Genomic DNA, 23044 nt, shown 5'->3' on the forward strand with positions numbered 1-23044 from the left:
CTACTTCTAAGTCACCTTGAATAACCTTTTATTCAATTTACCCCTTTTCTCCTTCTATTCTTCACTTGTACTTTATCTGAACTCTTTCTTACACTTATGAATTATGGGGTTTCAATCTCCTTAAAAATATTCTGTGACTTAGGGTTAGATATGAATTTGTGATTGAGATTCATCTATTTTTCGTCTTTACTATTCCATTTTTTTGATTGGTTGAATGTTGATTGCATAGGGAATCAAATAGATTTGATCTTATCTCTAAGCTTCAAGATCTATCCATGAGTTTTCATGTAAACGATTTACATAATTGTTTGTGCCTTCACAAACTCTTATGTGAATTCTGTGTTCCTTGAAACTTGTTAAATACTGATGCTCAACACTAAAATAAATTATATCTAGCTCAATAACTAAACTTAATTAACATGTATTGTTCACTCAAAACTTTAAGCTTTCTCAGGACTATCTATTTGCTCAACACTTGAGTGACTTGACACTTACTCTATTTCTGACTTGGCATCTATTGCATCTTAGCACTTGTTTATATTATACTTGGCATATATTGCTAGCTCGACATGAACTTTGCAAATAGCTTAAGTCTATTGACACTCAATTTTCAAAACCATTCTAAGATCAACAATCTCCCCCTTTGACATGAGTATCAAAAATACTTAACCATACATTACGAGTCTATCTCCCTTAAGTAGAATACAATTACAGTTTATTATTTTTACAAAACTTCAAAATTGTTCAAAATTTTGTGAAGGACTATATCAAAAAAATTTGTGTCTCCCCTTGAGTTTATGTGCCTTTTTCTATATCCAAAATATTATTCCTTTTAATGGATTTACCTTATGCTGATACTCTTTGTCTGATATGCCCTATTTTCTTGCTCTTATGATGTTTACTCTACCTTTTTTTGCTCTTCTCTTTCATATGTCTGCCCTTGTAGATTGTCTCCCCATTTATTTTATCTTCCTATTTATTCATCTCCTCTTTTTGACACTTATTTCAAAGGGTCTATACACTATACTTACCTAGAATGTTCTTATTAACTTCCATGATAATCTCTCGAGAAGCATCCTAGTTTTGTATATCAACTTCTAGGGATTTAATTTGTATTGTTGTCTCTACTACATGGTGAACTATACCATATAATGTTGAAAGATTAGGATCTTTCTTTAACACTATCTCAATGTAGCCTAGTTCCTTCTGCAATATCTCCATGTGAGGGGTAAGGGTAGCTTGTATTTGTACTAGCTTGGCTCTAGTATTAGCCTCTTTTTCTATGAGTACAATTATTTCCTTTTGTGTGTAGCACAGTATTGAAGTGCTTTTCACTCTGAGATGGGTCTTGTGGCAATTGCATGCCTAATACTTTCAAATTTCTCTCTAGGCTCAGTAACCTCTGGCTGGTCTCTTGTATGAAGGTGGATGGGTCACACAATTTTGTGTACAGTGAGAATATATTTTCAAGTACCTTCTTTACTTTAAAATTTTATTTTCCATCTCTACTTGAGATAGTGCTATCTTAGTAGATATCTTCTTATTGACCTTTGCTTGAAATTTCTTTTTTGGCCATTCCATAATTTTAACATTAGCATCTTGGTCCTCATTTGTCACCTACTTAGTAATATTTGAGAATTATTCTAATATGTTCTTTCCTTCATTAGGTGGTTGTAAGGTGAAGGCATCTAAGAATATGTCCTTGATCTCATGTAATGCTTGCTTTTGTTTATACTCATTTATGAGTATCTCATGCTTCTTTTTCCTTTCCAATGCCTCCTACATGATATTTATCTATTCAAGTGTAATATTTTCATAGTCATATTTTGGAATGACTATTTCCTCATCTAATGTAGGGTCTCCATAATGAAGTACCCTTGAAACTTTTATGGAGCTCAAGCCTAGTGTAGATATTTGTAGTGGCATAACATTAGTTCTTAGCTTTTGAAGCATTCTTGTAGGAGTCCCAGTAGTTGGTAGATTTACCAATGTTTGAATGTCTTTCTGCTCCTTTTCCTTTGGACTATCCTTGTCCTCTTCTAATTTAATAGTAGTCAATCCAAATATCAACTTCCACATCTTGGTGGATTTATTAACAACATATTCAATATTATTTTGGAGAATGTTGAAGGCTTTGTATTTGAAAGAAAATTTGTTCCCATGCTTCTCACTAGCCTTAGTGATTTGACCTCTTGTCAATTTTGGCATTACTTGAGCCAATGTAGACTCTCTTATTTCCTTCTCCATATTGAGGCAATAATGCCATTTATTTTCAACAATAGAATATAAATCTTTAGACATTGAATTATCAAGTTCAAGTGGGGTGTTCTTGAAATTTTCCATCATGGCATACACTTATTCCTCAATAATATTCTTCTCATCTATACTTAACTTACAAAAATCAATGTTTTTCAAGCCAATTAAGTTTGCATTATCCTTAAAATTATCACAAATGTTTTCTAAATCAGATTTGGATGCATGAATCACCACTTTGAATTGGCTTGTGTCTTCTGACTTGGTTCTTTCTTCATCAAAATCAAGTTGTGCAACATACTTTCTCCTTAATTTCTTCTTCACTGGACCTTTCTGCTCAGTAGCCTTCTTCTTTTCTTGCTCCTTAGCCTTTTTAGTTGTGGCCCTTGTGTTCTTCTTAATAACTTCCTTGGAGTCACTTTTTAGGGTCTTTGGTATATCTAGGGTTGGATATCCTATGACCGTATGTATGATTCTCTTTGTTAATTTGATAGGACCACCTTCCAACCATAAGCATCATTCACGGATTCTTCTCAAAACTATTCTAATCCACTATGTTTTGAAGACCATAGGGAAATATAGGGCATGCATTAGTCCCTTTTTCTCAACAATGCTGAATTGTTCCTTCAATACTCCATTTTTGCATATTATTTCATATGCTTTGCCAATAACCATGTCACCAATCCCTCCAATCTTAAAATTGTAACACTTTCTAACATCTTGTACCATTACGAATTTTGGTGGAATAATGGATAGTGCATAAGCAAGGTTATTTTTATATGCAACTTCTAGTATGGCCCTAAAATATGGTTTCTTAACTTCATTACTGACTAACTAAACCTCAAATGGTTCCTTATCCTTAGGGTTTTTGGAGCTAGAGGTCATTTTTGCAAACTAGGGTTTTAACAAACTTTGAAACAACATAGCTCAACACTTGAGAAATAGCTTTGATCAATGAAATGACATTTGATTACTATTAAAATCTACAAAAATGCTTTGTCCTTTCTTGAAAATCACTTCTTTTCTCTACTCACTCTTTGCTCTATCTTGAAATGACAAAAAATCATCAAAAAATTTACCTTATACCATTAAATACATAGAATTTAATGCTTAGTGCATATACAACTATAAACTTAGCTTGTACTCAATTTCTATTTTACTCAGTATCAATGCAAATTCCACTTTACTTGGTAGCTATAGGAATTACCCTTACTCGACTCCAATAGAAATTATCTTTACTCAGTAGCAAATAACATTAATTTTGCTTGATAGCAACTACTAACTCAGCTCCAACTAGTCTTGGTTGACAACTTGACACACATTATCATTCACTCATTATCTGAAGGAAACTTTCCTTACCTGGAAAAAATGTGAAAAATTAAAGATTTAATTTTAGATTTTTCTCATAAACTTGCATCTTTATTGATGCTTATTTTTATCCTTTATAGTACTAACTTATCTTGGAACTGATGTATAATGAAGCATTTAAATATCAGTCCCACATACCTTCTTTTACTTTGATGAGGCATGACCACTTGACCTTTTAGGTGAAGTGATCCGTCCATTAGATGTGCTACTTCCATCTCTTCTTTTCCATGTCCTATTCATTTCTCCTTTGATGTGTTCAACATCTACTTTCCCTTTTCCTTTGTTGAACTCAGATTTGGGTGCCTTTGATCTTGTTGGGTAAAACTTGTTGGTGTGACCTATCTTTAGGTAGTTGAATCAAGTGGTTTGACTCAATCATCTGCTACAGTTACCACTAAAATGTATTCTTATGTAGTTCTCAGGAATGTGTCAATACTCTTGATAGTAGTGATAGCTATGCCTAGTGTTGTAGTCCCAATAACAGTGGTGTCCATGATTTTTTTTCTTTGCTAGTTTTTTTGGTGACCACATAGGCTTGGATTCCCACTCAAATTATCTATGTCCATACTTTTGACAATTTTAGCAGTATCCTTCAAATCTTGGTGTCCTGATGGTTCTAGTCCTACAATCATGTTCTTGATGACCTTTCTTATTGAACTTATGATAGTGACCCACATTTTTAGGTTTGCCATGTTTACTGGCATTCTTGCTCCTATATACATTAGAGGTGTGTCCTTTCTTACCACAAAAATAATAAGTGTGTTTTGAGTTCTTACCTTTGTTATTCCTTTCTTCAGCAGTCCTGGATGTCTCTCCTTCTTCAGTGCTAGTCTAGTCCTATTGTGTCATTGTTCGATCTAGGAGATTTCAATAGTTTCTCAAAGTACTTAAAGGCTTGAATGGGCTTGTTGAAACTTTTTGCAATCTCTCTCTCTCTCTCTCTTTTCCTAGATCATTTTTCAATTGTTCATTTTGTAATTTCAGTGTGGTGACTTCAATATCTTTGACATTTAACTCATGATGAGCATTCATCATCTAGTTGAGGGATTGCAATTGCAAGATGGATATACTTTCAAGCTCAATTGACTTCTCTTTCAATCTATTGGCTAGGTTTCTGTTGTCATCTTCCATCATGACCTTATCCTCCATGGATTTCTTCTTTTATTTAGTTACATCACATAGCATCATAGCTTGTGATTCTTGTTCTAACTTCAGGTTTTTGATCTCTTCAGCTTGTACTCTATTCCTTTCCATCAAATCTACTATTACTACATCAAACTCATTTGAGTCTCCATTTGCAAAGAACTTAGTGGTGTTAATCTCCTTGTATTGTGTGTCATTTTCTACAATTTCAATGTCCTTCCTTCTCTTTAAGGATTCTCTTAGTTCATCTCTTGCTTTGTCCAATGAATGCAGAATGAGTTGGATCTCAATTTCTTGGTTCTCTATAGTCTTTCCTAGTTTTTATAACTCCATCTTAAAATGTTTTCTCTAAGCTGCAAGGTTTCTTATTTTGAGAAATTTTTGTTTGATACCAATTGTAGGAATTTACAAGTGGGAAATATACTTCAGGGTGGGGGGTTGAATCAAAAGTTCTAAAATTTAATCAATAAATTTTTTTAACTTAAAGTCAATACATGCATCAACATTAATAAATAAATTGAAAGTAAAAGCATGTATGTAAATACTTGATAGTCGATTTGATCACCCAGAAACTGTCTAATGAGAAGATAAAATTGGGGTGTGGATGACACCCACAACTTCACTACTGCAACAATGGTTAGATCCTACCCTATTAAAGGATTTTACACCCTACTAGAAGTGTACCTATTTACAAGATTTATAGAATATTCACTTGGAGTGTCACCCTGTTAAAGGATTTCTCAATAGTTGTTAAACCAACCTAAGTTCATAGGATTTCATCCTAATGATACAATTATTGGAGAGTATAGTAGAATGTTTTGATATTCTTACTTACAATTTGATATTACTAAATTTAGATCCTTGTTCTATCTGATCTTATCCTCACTGATCTGATATATAACATCTGTAATGTTGATCCTTTGTTCTGCTAACTAGTTATACAATTTTGTCCTACCTCTAAGTCACCTTGAATAATCTCTTATTCATTTCACCCCTTTTCTCCTTCTATTCTTTTCTACTCTCTCTAAACTCTTTCTTACACTTATGAATTATGGGGTTTCAATCTCCTTAAAAAGTTTTTGTGACTTAGTGTTAGGTATGAATCTATGATTGAGATTCATCCATTTTGCCTCTTTACTATTACATTTTTCTAATTGGTTTCATGTTGATTGGATAGGGAATCAAATAGATTCAATCTTATCTCTAAGCTTCAATATCTATCCATGAGTTGTCATGCAAATGGTTTACATAATTGTTTGTGCCTTCACAAACTCTTATATCAATTCTATGTTGCTCGACACAAATTAAAATTTTGTTCGGCTCATCACCTAAACTTGCTCAAGATCTATTTTTTCACTCGAAACTTTAAACTTTCTTGGCACTATTTAATTTCTCGGCACTTGAGTGACTTGACACTTACTCTATTTCTAACTCGGCACCTATTGCAACTCAACACTTGTAAATATTATAATTTGCATATATTTCTAGCTTGGCATGAAGTTAGAAAATATGTTAAATGTGTTGACACTCAATTGTCAAAACCATTCTAAGATCAACATTTAATGCGCAAAATTTAGCTCAAATAAATGAGAGCCAATATAAAAACTTTGGCAGCATTGAAGACTCCCATTAGCTCATCTGGAATTGAGATTATGCTAATTGTATTTGATGAGAGAATACATATGTGCATGGCATCCCTAGACATATATTTTAAAGAGGAGAGCACATGCAAAATACTTGACAAAATACCCATAGTTAGAAAATGTCATCTTAACATACATCATTCATTATTTGCATAGACATTGATGATCTAAATTGTAAAAGCCCAAATGCATCAGGGTCACCAAGTACAAAACATGCAATAAATATGATGGATTACAGATCTCAAACATGCATACCCAATAATGAGACAAAAGAGCCACTCTCTATAACTAATTTGATTGAAATTTACTCCACCCCCTCGATTAAGAGAACTCAAATTGTACCTCCAATTCTTGAACGGGATATAAGTGACCCTAATATAAACTAGATATTTTCATAATTGCAATATAGGAAATGGGAAGGATGGGTTCTCACAATAATCTAATATAATTTTATCATATATTGAATATGCATGTAGAGGTGGAAATGAATATAGAGGAATATGTAAGAATATAGTAAAGAATATGATTATAGAGAAAGATGCAAAGTTATGATCGAGCTCATCTAGTAAGTTCTGAGAAATGGTACTTACAACTAGCTATACTAAATAGGAAAAATAGTTTTCATATATCAGATCATGCTAGTAGTGGAGAATTTGGAAAATCCCTTGAAATCGATAAAATCCTCAATATTTATTTCATGTTAATGTTGAAATGATATTTCTAATAAACCATGATTTTTTTGTGAATAACACACAATTTTGTTGACAAGGGGATATGCTCGGTGTTTCTCACCTTATAATCAAAGAGTCCTCTCAAATATTTTGTGAGACAAAATAGGCCCAATGCTTATATATAAAAACTAGATAGCATACAAGTATTATGTTTATAATATCATAAACTATGTTTACTAAATTATAAAGGAGAGGATCTTCATGAGAAAGAAAAGACTTTCAAGAATTAGTTATTGTAACTAGTAATCATCATCGGGGAGGGTTATAAATATTGGATAGCAAGTGAAGCCAAGGATTCTTCTTTCTTTGGTGGAAATTATTGAGGCTATCATAGGAAGAGGATATATTTTATAAATGTCATTGTAATCAAGAGTAAGGGAATTCTTAATGTGTTTTTTGTAAAACTAATCAAGAGGGGGGCATTTATGAAATTATCTATTGGTTATTTTGTAAAATGTTTAAGAATAAAGAGGAATTAGCGAATTTGAATATGTAGGCATTGGGATGTAGTTTTTTGGTTGAAATATATCTATGGGCAATTTCAATCATTCTTAAATATTGTTTTGTTCTATATCTTTAGGGTTATATGTTCATTACATGTCTATAGGCTTGATATTTTCACATTAATAACTAATCATCAAGATCTCGTTTGCCTTTCTATTTTAGGAAGATTAGATGAGTTATTCGTACTTCACTTATTTGTTTCTTTTTTATTTTGTAAATTTTATAATCACATTCATTTTATACTTGTGAATGAATGTCAGAAAGCCCTTTGTATATTTAGGTTAAAGATAGACTCTATAATTTTTTTTTTTTTGAATTTTCTTAGGAGGGAGTTGTACCTCTCAATTTAGAGGAGATTTATCAATCGATGTTAACTCATCTAGTTGTTAGTATGTTGTTTTCTTCTTTTGGGACATATTGAGTCATTATTTACTTTTTCAAATGACAAATCTATTTACTAAAAGATTTTTTTTTTCCACTGTGTTGGGGAGAGAAAGTGAAGTTCCAATGCTTCTCTTTTCTTAGATATCTAAAGGTACCTCCTCAAGGGTGAAGGTTAACAGCTTTGATTTTATTTGGTAAAATAAGTATGGTGTATTATGACTTTGTTTACAACCTAGACATGGGGGGGTTCGATTAATCCATTTTCTTTACCCTAATATTTAATCCTACCTAAAAGATCGATGAAATATCTCCCAATTTTATCTAGTGACACAAAAAAGGACCCTGATGATAACATTAAAGCTTCTATAGTTGTTTGTCGGATTCTTCGTGTGTAGGAGGAGAATACATTTGCTAGAATATTTGTTGGAAGCCTCACTAGAACTGTAATAGATTGGTTCTAGAATTTAGTAGATAGTCGCATCACTTGGTGGAACAATATTGAGGTAAAATGTCTTCAAAGTTTTATGTCTACACTTGATGTTGCTTGATTATTATTTTATTTCTTCCAAATCAAGATGGAAAAAGAGGAGGCCATGAGGGATTTTGTTAAAAGATTCAATAGGATTGTTGGTAAGATTCCACTAACTTGTAACTCAACCAAAAATAATCAGTTTTACATTTTCATCACTACCCTTCAAACTAGAATTAGCTTCTAGGTTTTTTGTCTAAAAGTACAAAGCTTGATAGATGCACAAATGGAGGCTATTATCTTTGATGATGATACGATCATTAATGGGTTGAGATGTGCTAAACCCTTATAGGAGAAATATGAACTTACGAAGAAAAAAATTATCTAAAGGTGAAGGAATCTAAAATAAGGCTTATTCTCAAAAAGGAAAAATCAACACCGCCTATTTCTTTTTGTCAAGATTTGACAGTTTTCAAGGAAGAAGATTTGCGAATATCTCATGTGATTAAAAATAGTCCTTATAATATTGTTGGATCATATCATCTACATGTTCTATATGATGATGAGGATCTTCAAGAGCTCATATCTTCTAAAAATGATTCCTTGGATATGGTGCAATGTCCTTTCTTGGATGTTGAAAATCATAATGAGCAAATTCCTCAATCATCTATTTGTTAGAATTCTTCAAAATAATTGTGAGGGGGGTAAATTAGTTATTCAAGGTCCAAATGTACCAATAAAACTTTTTACTTAACTTAGTGAACACATTAAACAACCATATATATGTATGTTTCCAAGATTATTACTAATACTTGTAGGTTACTATAAATCAATCATGCAACAATAAAACATGAAACATTAAAATTCATCCACACACTTGACACAGTGATTTAATGTGGAAACCCAATTTGGGAAAAACCACTAGTAACATGCTACTCCTTTTTCACTCTTCTAAATTGATACACTATGAAAGGCCAACCCTGTTAAAGGTTACGATACACACTGTTAAATGTGACCCAGTTCAGAGATTTCAATCACACTATTAGAAGTGAGCCTAGTTAAAGGACTTTAGGCCATTCACTTGGAATGCCACCCTATTAAAGGATTTTGAGTCTACCTTAGTCCAAATGATTTTATCCTAACTGATACAATTGTTAGAGAGTAAGAGTAGAGCTTTGATATGATACAACTTAGAACTTATCTTGTAGATTCTAGATCACAATTTAGTCCTCAATTCGCTTGGCTTCATTCTTCCCAGCTTTCACAAATTGTTCACCCTTCAAGAATTTGTCTCCTTAAGCCTTCTTGATTGGTATGCCAATGTAGTCTCATCTTTGGTCACTTAATGAAGCAAAGTCTTGGACTCTCTGTCTTTGTTCTTCCTTGGTCTTTTTTGAACTTTTCAATATCTTCCCCTTGATACTTTTCTTCATGGTGAGACATTCCCTTATATAGGAAATTAGAATACTTTGCCATTTTCCATTGTCCAATTTACGGTTTGCATGGATTAGGTAAGATACAATGTATCTACCTCATATCTTTTCTTTTCTAGAAACTTCTCCTAGAATCCATTTGAAATTGCCTAAAAATGGTATACCTTAAATTTTGTACCAACAACTCATTAGCCTTATCTTCCACCTAGTTCACAGATTTCAAGATAATAAACTTGTTAGCTTAGATTTGGTGAATCTTTGACTTTTCTAATAATGCAATAGCTTGGCATTATTAATCTTCTAATGCTTAACACATACTACATTGCTCAACATCAACTATGAGTTCACTCGGCATCAACTATGATTTATTGATGCTTTGTACCTATTTTATTTTTCTCAGCACTAACTATGTTACTCAGCACACACTAGAATTTTCTTTTACTCAACACCAACTAATTTTCTACTTGGCTTGAACTAACTTTTCTCTATCAACTTGGTTAGGCTTTGTAGACAGTCTTAGTATTACTTGTTCTTCTAAAGTTTCTAAGTGTAGTCAACCTTTATATCTTTAAGTAAATTATCAATACATCATTTCACCATTGTCTTAACTAATCCTTGTGCTTCATTACAGAGCCATAACTCAATGTTTCCTCTAGGTGCTATTGTTACATATAATTGATTAAATCCTCTTCATCAATCAACTAAGTGATAGTACTTGGATCTTATAAGAAATTGTCTTTACTAAAAAATAGTAGGTTTGACATTAGTGACAAAAATATGACTGAAAGATATTTTATGCTTCAAAAATCTCCTTCTTTTCAATAATTTCTTTCAGCAATGATCTTTTCAATAAGATCTCAACAATCTCCCTCTTTGGCATTGAGGGAAAACCAAACTGATCAACCAAGTCACCTGAATGGTAAAAAAATTTGTTTGACCAAACTGACTAGGTTAGAATAGTAAGACAATACCAAAAGGAAATCTTGTATCAAATTTTTTTCTTCCATCTTTTGAAAACTTCTTTCTTATAATTCCTTTTGAATTTCTTTTCATTTAGCTCCCTCATACAAGGTGGATTAGGATGTGTCCTTCTCTGATATACTTTTTCTTTTCTTCCTCTCAAATCTATCACCATGATTAGTTTGTGCTATGTTCTTTCTTTGTTTTATTTCGCTCACTTCACTTTTGATCCTTTTTTGACTTTATTCAATTTTTGCTCTTTCTTCCTCTTTTACAACAATGCCAAAGACATATCATCTCAACATATAGATATAAAAATTTGTAGTATCATTAATTTCTCCCTTTTTGACCTTGTTTGTGACTATTTTAGGGTTTTAGCACTTTGATTACTTCAGGAAATACTTGAAGTAAGATCCTCTACATTAATTTTTAACATTTGGCAATCAACTTATTTGATGCAGGGTAGTCCTCATGTTATTTAAACAACTTTTGATAGGGGTATTATCCCTAACTTACCTCTAAGATATTCGTAGGCATCCTTTTGTAATGGCTTTGTGAAGAGTTAGCAATTTTTTCCTTTGAATTGACATACTCAATCTTTACCTCTTTCTCTTCAACTAGTTCCCTTAAGTAATGATACTTGATTGCAATGTACTTTGTCTTAGCATGCATTACTAGATTCTTTGATATATTTATAGAACCAATGTTATCACAATAAAGTATCATAGGTTCTATTATTTATTCTCTCATTCTATCGAGTAGATGCTTGATCCATACAATATTTGTGTAGCTTATAATAGCAGCAACAAATTCAACTTTAGCTGTGGATTGTGAGGTACAACTTTGTTTCTTACTAGTCCATGTAACTAGTCTCTTGCCTAAGAAAAGTGCTCCTCCACTGGTGCTTTTTCTATCATCTATATATCCTTCCCAATCAACATAAGTGTAGGCTCTCAAATCAAAATTTTCACTTCTTGTAGTATAGGCCAAACTCTTCTATTCCTTTCAAGTATCTCATTATTATTTTCACTACCATTAAATGATTTTCTCTACGATTTGTAGAGAATCTTGCAACTTTCTCAATAGACAATGCAATATCAGGTCTTCTATGTACAACATATTCTAACTTATCAATCATTAACCTATATAGTGTGTATTTTACTTTAGCAGAATCATCATTCTTTGATAGTTTGTATCTTGTTATCATGGATGTGCTTACTAGTTTTGAATTTTCCAGTCCAAATGTTTTTAGTATTTCCTTGATGTACTTTGATTGGTGATAAATATGCTATACTTTAGTTCACAAACTTGGAGTCCCACAAATAATTTGATCTTGCCAAACATTGACATTTCAAATTCATGTTTCATTTATTTACCAAAATCCTTCCATAAGGCATCTTGTCCTCCAAATGTTATATCATCAACAAAAAATTTAGACAATAGAATGTGTTTACCTTTTTTCTCTTAATGTGTACATTGTTGTTCTCTGTTGGATACAATTGTCCAATTGTGTGTTGTCTTTGATATTACACAAATGTCTTATCAATTCTCAGTTATAGTTTTTATTGTCTACTAAGCACTCCTAGAGTTTACTCTGTGAAGACTATGTCTATCGATCTTACTCAGGCGTCGAAGGAATTATGGCAGGAAACAATGTTAACTGAGCTCTCAAGGTTAATGAAAGAAAGTTGGTCAAAGTTAGTGTGAACTGAGTTGACTTGGTTGCCAAAGGTTTTTTGCAAGTTCACAGTGTTAACCGAGCATCTATTGGTTAACACAAGGAATTAGTTCACACTAATACATTTTGGTACCAAATTGCAACAGCAGTGTTGTTGCAGTTTTTTTGTCACAACCTTGTCATCATTGCAATTGTGATGATAGACCATCGCAATTGCGACAAAAACAAGGTTGTGATAGAAAAATTGCAACGGCACTGCCGTTGCAATTTGGTACCAAATGTATTAGTGTCAAAACTAGTGTTTACTGAGCTAGGTTGACTAGTAAAGGATTTTGTTAATATAGGATATGAAGTGTAATTATTTCAAGTATTGATTTTGGCTGACTAGGGTAATGATTATTGGTCATTGTAATTTGTATTGAGCCAACTTGACAATCTGAGCTATATAAATATAAGGTCAAATTGTGATTTTTAATGTATGTAAGTGTATTGATTGATTGAAAAGAAAAGTATGAGAGAAAATATGAAGGATGGTCTGATATCCTTATGGAATAGAAAAGTTATATTCAATCAAGAAGGATCTATTGTGAAGTAAAATAGAGATCTATAATCAACAATTCAGTTGCATCAAATTCAGGTCATCTCATTGTTACTCTCTAACCATTATAGCAGTGATTAGAAATCTCTTAACAGAGTTGGTTTAACAACCATTTGTAAATCCTTTAATAGGGTGATAGTTCCATTGAATTGTTTTAAAGACCTCTCACAAGGCCACTCATTATAGGGTGATTAAATCCTCTAACAAGGTCACACCTAACAATGTGTTTTGTAACCTTTAACCAGGTTGGCTCCTAATAGGGCTCACTTCAAAAAAGTAAAAAATAGTAACTAGTTACATTGGTGGTTTTTCCCATATTGAATTTCCACATTAAATTTGGTGTCTCTTGTGCTCATTTCTTTTCTCTCATGTTTGCAAGTTATTTTTGTTGATGATTAGATCTGCTAAAGTTAGATATACTCTACATTTACCGAATTACAACATTTTTATGTATGTTTGTTGAGTGACAGTAGTGAGTAGTTTTATCGGACATCTGAGGAATTTGTGGTAACTGATTCATCCACCCTCTGAGTTACTCCATCTATGTTTTCAACAATTGGTATTAGAGCTTTTAGTGCTTGTAGGAAAGGTTTCGAGGATGTAAGCTAAAGATTAGGATGTCTTATAAGAGAGAAATTCCAAATCTTAATAGAGATAACTTTTTAGCATGGTAGGGACTTATGATACTTCATTTGGCTTCCATTGGTGATTCAGGATGTAAATATCTTGATGAAGAATATACAACTCCTACTGGTACATTATCTATTGGAGATATTGTAGAGAAAAAGAACCATAACACCATGATGATAGACATTGCATGAGCTCTTAGCTATGAAGAATTTGATGAGATCAAAGATTGCAAAAATGCTTATGAAATGTGGAACAAGCTAAAGGAAATCTATGGTGGTGATGAAAATATGAGGAGAGCCAAAGAAGAAACCCTTAGAGGACAATTTGATTAGATGAGAATGAGGGAAGATGAAAATATTGCCAAATATGTGGAAATAGTCAAAGCCAGTGTCAATTCAATCAGAGCTTCTAGAGGAGAAATCAAAGATGAAACTGTTATAAGTAAATTTCTTAGAATATTACTTCCTATCTATGCAATTAGAGTATTTTCTATTCAAGAAAGAAGATGTGAGGTGAATCATAAGATAAATTTGGATGCCATAGTGGGAAGATTGACAACTTTTGAACTAGAAAATTATGATAATTATTTTCTAGCTTCCAAGAATATTGAATATGCATTTGAGGCCAAACTTTCACTTAAGGGGAATGGGAAGAAAATAAAGGACATTCAGTTAGAAAGTGAAGAAGAATCAGAGGAAAGTTATGATAGTGATCTTGAATTTTTTGAAGCTTTGTTTGTAAGCAAATATTCTAGAGGCAAAGAAAAATACAAAGGTAAAGTTCCCTTAATCTATTTTTCATGTGAAGAAATTGGTCATATTTCTGCTAGGTGCCCAAAGAAAGATAGCAAGGATGAGAAGAAAGGTCACAAGTTCAATGGTAAGAAGGATTTCAAAAATCTTGAATCATTCAAGGATAAGAAAACTTTTTTTATGGCTAAAGATTTTGATAATAATGAAAATGGGATAGTTTACATTGCTGTAAAAGATGTATCTGATGATGGAGATAAGCTGACACTTATATCTCATGTGAGAAAAAAATGATACATGGATCATAGACAGTGGATGTTCACATCATATGACTAGAGATAAAGAAAAGTTTGAACACTTTGAAGACTATGATGGTGGTAGTGTAAGATTTGGAAACAATGAATATTGTTGCATAAAAGGAAGAGGCAGAATCTCATTGACAAAAGAAATTGTATGTGATAGTGCTTATTGGGTTGAAGGACTAAAGAATAATCTTCTGAGTGTGGCATAGCTAATCAACATTGGATTCAAAGTAGAATTTATGCATCGCAAGGCTAGACTACTAGATGGCTAAGGAAAATTGATTGGATCAAGCAAACAAACAAAAGGTAATCTATTTTATCTCGACCTTGGTGATTGCTCATATTTTATTTCTCCAGTTGAAGAAAGTTGGTTATGGCATAGAAGGTTATGTCATGTAAATTTTGATAACATGGTAAAGATAAGAAAATTTAGGAAAGTAAGAGGTATTCCTAGTTTGAAGAAACTAGATGTTAGTTTATACAAGGACTATCAAATTGGAAAAATGGGAAAGACTAGTTTTAAAAGAAAAAACTATCAAACTAAAGATATCTTGGAAATTGTGCATACTAATTTATGTGGACCTATTGGATCAAAAAGAGGTGGTGAATTCATCTGCAATGAATTTAACAACTTTTGCATTGAAAGAGGAATCAAGAGATATGTATCAACTCGTAGAACTCCTGAGCAGACTGGAATAGATGAAAGAACAAATAGATCTATCATGGATTGTGCAAGGAGTCTAATGATTGAAAAGAACATTGCTATAAAATACTAGAAGAAAGCTATTAGCACTTCAATTCGTACTTTGAATCTAGTTCAGTTGAAGAAAGATTCGAACAAAACTCCCTATGAATTATGGTATGGCTATAGATCCAATGTAAATGACCTAAAAGTATTTGGAAGTAAATGTTATATCTTGAAAGAATTTTAAAAAAGGCAAGATGGATGTAAAAGGTGATGAAGGTATATTTTTAGGATATTCTTGTAGAAGTAAGGCATATAGATGTTTAAATCTATCTACTCATAAGAAACTGCACATGTGAGAATTGATGAGTTTTCAGAAAAGACTAAAGAAGAAAGAAGAAAGGTGTAATGCTCCGTCAAGGGATCCAAAGAATTAACCTAGAATTTTTACTAAGTTTGGTAACAATTTTTTTTTCCCATGAAAGTAGATACCACATATAACTTATTCGTAATAACAAAAGCAATAGCAATGTCCATCTAAGAAGTAAACATAACATATACAACATATTACATTCTTTTAAGATCCCTTAACGTGAATTACATACATGATTACAACATCCACATGAAATAATAATGATAAGTCCAATGTTCAATTATTACATTTCCAACTGCTCATTCATCCACTGTACATGTCACAAGGTATGAAGGCTTAAAAGTATATACATATGTAGAATAAGATACATCATCCTATTCTAATCCATGATACATCAAGGTAAAGATAATCACATGATACTCATGGTACATCATCATAAAAGTCATATACATCCATAATAAAGATCAACAAAATAAACTAAGTGCACGGTTCCTCCCAACCGTTAATAGCATCATTAGACCAACGTGGGCCCTAGCCATCCCTCCGTGCATAACATCCCATATCACCGAAGAGATCATCGGTACTAACATAGTAGGAACGTCACTCCTAATAAATATAACATCATATGTAGAAATTAATCTAAAATGCAGATATAAGCATAAGATATCATCATCTAACATATGCTAATCATCAATGAAAGGCTACATATCCACCATCTCGAAGGACACATCAACCATGATGTCTCAATGAATCTCAAATGATAAGAGTGGAAAATAAACTACCACCCGACCGCGTGGTACCTAAGTGGTCCACTCCCACCGTGCTGAGGAGATAATCTCAAGTCCCAAACAGGCTATCAAAACCACATATCACACGACTCTAAAGTCCAGGAATCTTAAAAGTATACTAACTCAAAGGTTTCAATCACAAAACAGACATTAACTTCCCAGAGGCACACAAAGACATGTAGGAACCTATTATGCAAGTGGGAAAGTGTCATCGCATTTATCTTGTACAAGTTACCCTGGCAGTTAGCTAAACTCCATGGGTCCATACAGATCTCATGCGGAGACTAGTATCCTTTCATGCTAACAAGGCATACTATGGAATGCAAGGTCGCAACCATGCGTTCTCTCTACTCCCATTCTAGCCTATACAAGCACTCAAGGCATGGGCGAGAACCAAAACTCTTATTTTTTTTACTTTCATTCAGTTAGTATTAAGTGTGAATGTTATCACTTATTAATCCAACTTAGAATGAGTTATCCTGGCAGCCTCTTAGGGCCCCAACCCCCATTGCAAGCCACTTCCTGACACTACATGCAGATATCCTACCCTAATGCTCATGGTATCATAATCATAAAGAAAGTCCACAAAATCATCAAATATCCATAATAAGAATCAACAAATATCCATGATTAAATCATCAAATATGCATAAAAGCATCAAATCTCCATGAGCAATATCCATAGAAAATCATGACTACAATAGCTCTCTATTGGGAACTGAAGTATCACTGATAATCGAAGTATCCATTGGTTTTCAATAACCAAAATATATCTCAAAATAAATCACCATATCCATTGGTTCTCAACAAGCAACCAAGAATATCTCAAAGTCATATTGATCGAAGACTCCAAAAATGGTTAAGTCATACATGTCACAACATGACATCGTCAAGAATAAATCCACATATTCATCCCATCATGGAGACTAGAATATGTCCAAGGATAACTGATCGATGACCAAAAATAATGGTTAAGTCAAGTATCTCAAACATAAGAATTTCAACTATAACAATCAGTATTCACAACCAATACATAGAGCATTCCATCACATACTCATGGTTGGGTTTATAAAGATCGAGAAATAAAACATCATCATGACATCACAATCGCATAACCCCCAAGTCTCTGGTAGACGTCCTATACTGGTCAACACTAGTCAACCCAAAATCCCAAAACATTAACAAAAGGAATACACAATGTAGACACATGTTTTGGTTTCACTAAGTTTCAAATTTAAATTCAAAAGCCAAGTCTCAGTTCATGGTTCCAAGTTTGAAGGAACATATTGTACGTTTTTTTTTTTTTTTTTCATGTGCTAATTTTTGGAAGGATAAAAAGTTCTCTCTAAACTTTAATCTCCGATTATAACAAAAAAAATGTTTTCCACCAACTTTAAATTTCCACATACTTTATACATTTTTTAATCTAACTATTAATTAATTCTTAATAGTTAAAGTTATAAAATTACAGAACTACTCATTATTATAAAAGATGAATTCATAAATCTTTTATCAACAATTTTAAATCCTTTAATAACATATATATATATATATATATATGTATATATATATATATGTATATACATATACATATATATATACATATATATATATATACATATATATATATATATATGTATATATATATATATCTATATATATATTACATATATACATATATATATATATTCATATTTAAATATATACATACATACATATATAATATATAATATTATTTTTTTCATTTTATAAAAACCGAATATTATTTTCAAAATTTATTATCAAACTTTAAAACAAAATCAAAATTATACACGCCGTCGGCCATCACCGAAGTGACCCCAGCCGCGGCACGCAGGGTTCTGCAGTTACAGGCCTACGGTGGCAATGGGTACGTAGTACCTGCTGACGTCGCAGTACCTACGACAACAGGCACTCCGCGCCCAATAAAGCGCGTGGGGTACAGTCCGTCCCACTGCGCACTCATATATATGTTCTTCCCCAATGCAATTTTAAATAATTTTTGTATAAACTTCCTCATGCGATATTAACATGAATCTCTACTTTGATTCAATAATCGATTCACCAATTAAATACATATATATATATATATGTATAAATATATATATATGTATATATATATGTATGTATGTATGTATATATATATATGTATGTATATATATATAGATATATATATATATATATATATATATATATATATATATATATATCTATATATATATATATATATATGTATGTGTATATATATATATACAAATTTGTATCATAGTATTTGTATAAATAATGTATGCAGATTTCAAAAATCACATATACACAATATATTCAATTTCCCAGAATTTTCCTATAAACTTTTAACCCCCAAATTTATCCAATAATCTAATGGATTTTTGGTCATGAGTTTAAACCCTAGCCCTGTTATCTTATCAGATCTATGCATATAAAATTCTCAAATAACCTTATTTGCCTATATTGAGAATGTATGCAATAAAAATATGAAATTTCTCAGAAGACATAAGGAAGACACGAAGAAGATAGGGAATGCATAATGCAAAAATAGCACAAGTAAAATCACAAGAATCTACCCGAATTCTGATGCTAATTTGCTCTTCCTCAGAAAACTCGTAGGTCAAGCTCCCTTCTTCAAAGTTCTCAAATCCTCCAATGCTTCAATTTTTCACCACTCTATCCACGCTACCCACGCTCTCCATGCTATGTCCAAGCTTCTAAGGAATGCCCGAATATAAAGAGCTCTCAGGATAACCCTAGAATTCTTCTAGAACCAGCTGGAAGATATCGCCAACTAAGCATGGACCTATTTCCAACCTTTTTGATAAGCCCTAGGGTTGTAGACACCATGTGCTCAATTGATGCACTAACCCCCATGTTGTTGACACATGAAAAATGGGGAACTGCATTAATTTCCAAGCAAGTTTATAATTCCAATTATTTTTAACTAATTTCCATTTATAACTCCCATTTTAATTTAATAACTTTTATTTTAATTTTTATAACTTTTATTATTATTATTTGTCTATTAATTTATTGGTATTTTATAATTATTATTTATTTTAATTCTCTAATTTTCTTTTCTTTCTCAATTAATTTCACCTTAATTATAATCAAAATATCAAAAATCATGATATTTAATTTTCTCAAATAATTAATTTATTAATTAAATCTATTTGTTAAGACTTAATTAATAGAAAATTCACCATAGACCTTCATAAAAAAATATGAAAACCCATCACGAAATATGTCATCCGACACATCTAGTGGGTGCTCAACTCTGATACTTGTCCCAACTCACTAGAACAAATGGTTTTAGGGTTTGGGATTTGGACTCGAGAATTTATCTCCGCTCTCTTATCATTGAGATAGTATAATAGGGTACGCTCATCCTGGCAATTCAGGGAAGTCGATACTCGGTACCTGCAACCTGCAGAAAGGTCATGCATGTACATACTATGTATATATAGTGCTAAGCTAAACAGGCAATGGTAGGAAGTGGTGCATCGTGTAGATCCTGACTAAGCAGGTGACTACGACTCCCTTCCTTAACCACATCAGAAATGCCATACAATAAGAAAACACGCACACCATACACATGCAAGTATGGGGTAAGTATCCATACTAAAACTCATGAAATAATAACCATCTAGCTAATCATCAACAATAACTAAAAACAATATAATGATCATCATACATACATGAAATGTAAAGTCTAAATGATCTCGTCATATAATAACTGAATCCATAACATAATGTCTGATAGTGTCAAAACAATACCACTAATCCATCAACATAATACTAGTCCATCAAAGTCTGATAATAATAGCAATAATATGTCCAGAGAAGATGTGAATGAGGGTAGGCACTACATCCACTCCCCCTTGGATTAGGCTTACTCCTGGAAGCCTACAAAAAAATAGGGATATAACTCCCTCAATCTAGTTGCATCCTCCCAAGTAGCTAAAGAATCATCAGTAGGGTCCCATTGGACCCTTACCTGCTCGATGGTTTGACCCCTGAGGGTCAACCGCCGTTGCTCCAGAATATGAACCGACTCCAAAGCCAGCTGCCCATCCTCTACCTGCAATGCATTCCAATCAAGAACATGCACAATATCAGGAATATACTGCCTAAGCACTGACACATGGAAAACATCATGAATGTGAGCTAGGCTGGGCGGTAGAGCAAGGCGGTAAGCAACCGGGCCAATCCTCTCTAGAATCTCAAATGGTCCAACAAAACAAGGTGCTAGCTTAGAACCCTTTCCGTAATGGATCAGACTCTTTTGTGGATGCACTCTCAAGAAAACCTTATCTCCCACTGCAAACTGCTTATCATTCCTATGAGCATCAGCATACTTCTTCTGTCTATCCTGTGCCATAGTCAAATGCTCGCAGATTCGCACCACCTGTTGCTCCATATCACAAAGCATCTCAGGACCCATCAGAATGCAATCCTCAAGATTGTCCCAACTCAATGGTGTACGACAAGGATGACCATATAACGCCTAAAAAGGTGCCATGCCAATAGAACTGTGATACCCATTGTTGTAAGAAAACTCCACTAGATAGAGATAGTCCTCCCAATATGACTGCCTATCCATCACATACATTCATAAAATATCCTCCAAAACCTGATTCACCCTCTCTGTCTGACCATCAGTCTCCGGATCATATGCCGAACTGAAGTTTAATTGCACTCCAAGCCCATGCTGCAACGATGTCCAGAATGCAGATGTGAATACAGGATCCCTGTCAGAAATGATCTTTCTAGGAATACCATGTAATCTCACAATGTCACGCATGAAGACATTAGCTACAAAAGCTACTGTGTAGGAAGACCTGATAGGTGAAAAATGTGCCACCTTAGTCAACCGATCAACAGTGACCATGATAGCATCATGATGACAAACTGTCATAGGTAATCCTACAATGAAATCCATGGAAATGATATCCCACTTCCAAGAAGGAATGAGATTTGGCTACAAAAGTCCAGCCGGGTGCTGATGTTCTACCTTGACTCTCTGACACTTGAGACACCTAGCCACAAAATCAGCAATGTCTTGCTTCATCCGAGACCAAAAGAACAAACGTCTCAAATCAGCATGCATCTTCTTGACACCTGGATGTGCTGAGTTTGGTTTACGATGGGCTTCTGCTAGAATCAAGGTGCAAAGTTCATCCAGTAATGGCACATAAATCCTCCCCAAATGTCTCAAAAGACCATCTAACTCTCGAACATAACCTGCAAACTTTCCTTCCAAGAGTCTTCCTGAATCTATCTCTCTGCACACTTCCTGATACCATGAATCCGTAGGAAGTGCCTGAAGAATCCAACTCCTCAAATCGAAACTAAGAGTCATGGATGTTACCACATGTCTTCTATGACTCAAAGCATCTGCCACCACATTCTCCTTACCCTGAATGTACTTAACCTCAATATCATACTCGCATAGAAACTCCATCCATCGTCTCTGTCGAGCATTCAAATTAGGCTAAGTAAAAATATACTGAAGACTGCGATGATCACTGTGTAACTCAAATCTATGCCCCAACAAGAAATGTCTCCATCTTGTCAAAGCATGAACTACTGCTGCCAACTCAAGATCATGCGTAGGATAATTTAACTCATGATCCTTGAGCTTGCATGATTCATATGCTATCACCCATCCATTCTGCATCAACACTGCCCCAATCCCCTCAAGAGAAGCATCTGTACACACCATGAAATCTCCCTCTGGGTCCGGTACTGCTAATATCGGTGCACTAGTCAGAAGTTTGTTGAGCTTCCGAAATGCTTCCTCACATTTCTCTATCCACACAAACTTCTTTCCTTTCCTCTGAAGAGAAGTGATAGGATGTGCTATCCTAGAGAAGTTCTGGACAAATTTGCGATAATATCCTGCTAGGCCCATGAAACTACGAATCTCTGACACGTTAGTCGGTGTTGGCCAATCTATTATTGCCTGAATCTTTGTAGGATCCACTGAAATACCATCACCTGAGATGACATGCCCTGAATATGGAATCTCTAATTTGAAGAATTCGCACTTGGCTGCATTAGCATAAAGCTGGTTGTCTCTCAAACACTGCAATACCAACCGCAGGTGTTCCTCATGCTCCTTCTGATTCTTGGAATATATCAATATATCATCAAGAAACACCAGTACGAATCTGTCAAGATATGATCGAAATACACCATTCATCAAACTCATGAACACCGATGGAGCGTTAGTCAACCCAAAAGGTACCACTGTGAACTCATAATGCCCATAGCAAGTTCAAAAAGCGCTCTTGTGAATATTAGCTTCCTTAATACAAAGCTGGT

Source organism: Cupressus sempervirens, chromosome 7, assembly GCF_028749045.1.
Source record: "Cupressus sempervirens isolate cs-2001-9-10 chromosome 7, ASM2874904v1, whole genome shotgun sequence".
Taxonomy (NCBI): Eukaryota; Viridiplantae; Streptophyta; class Pinopsida; order Cupressales; family Cupressaceae; genus Cupressus; species Cupressus sempervirens.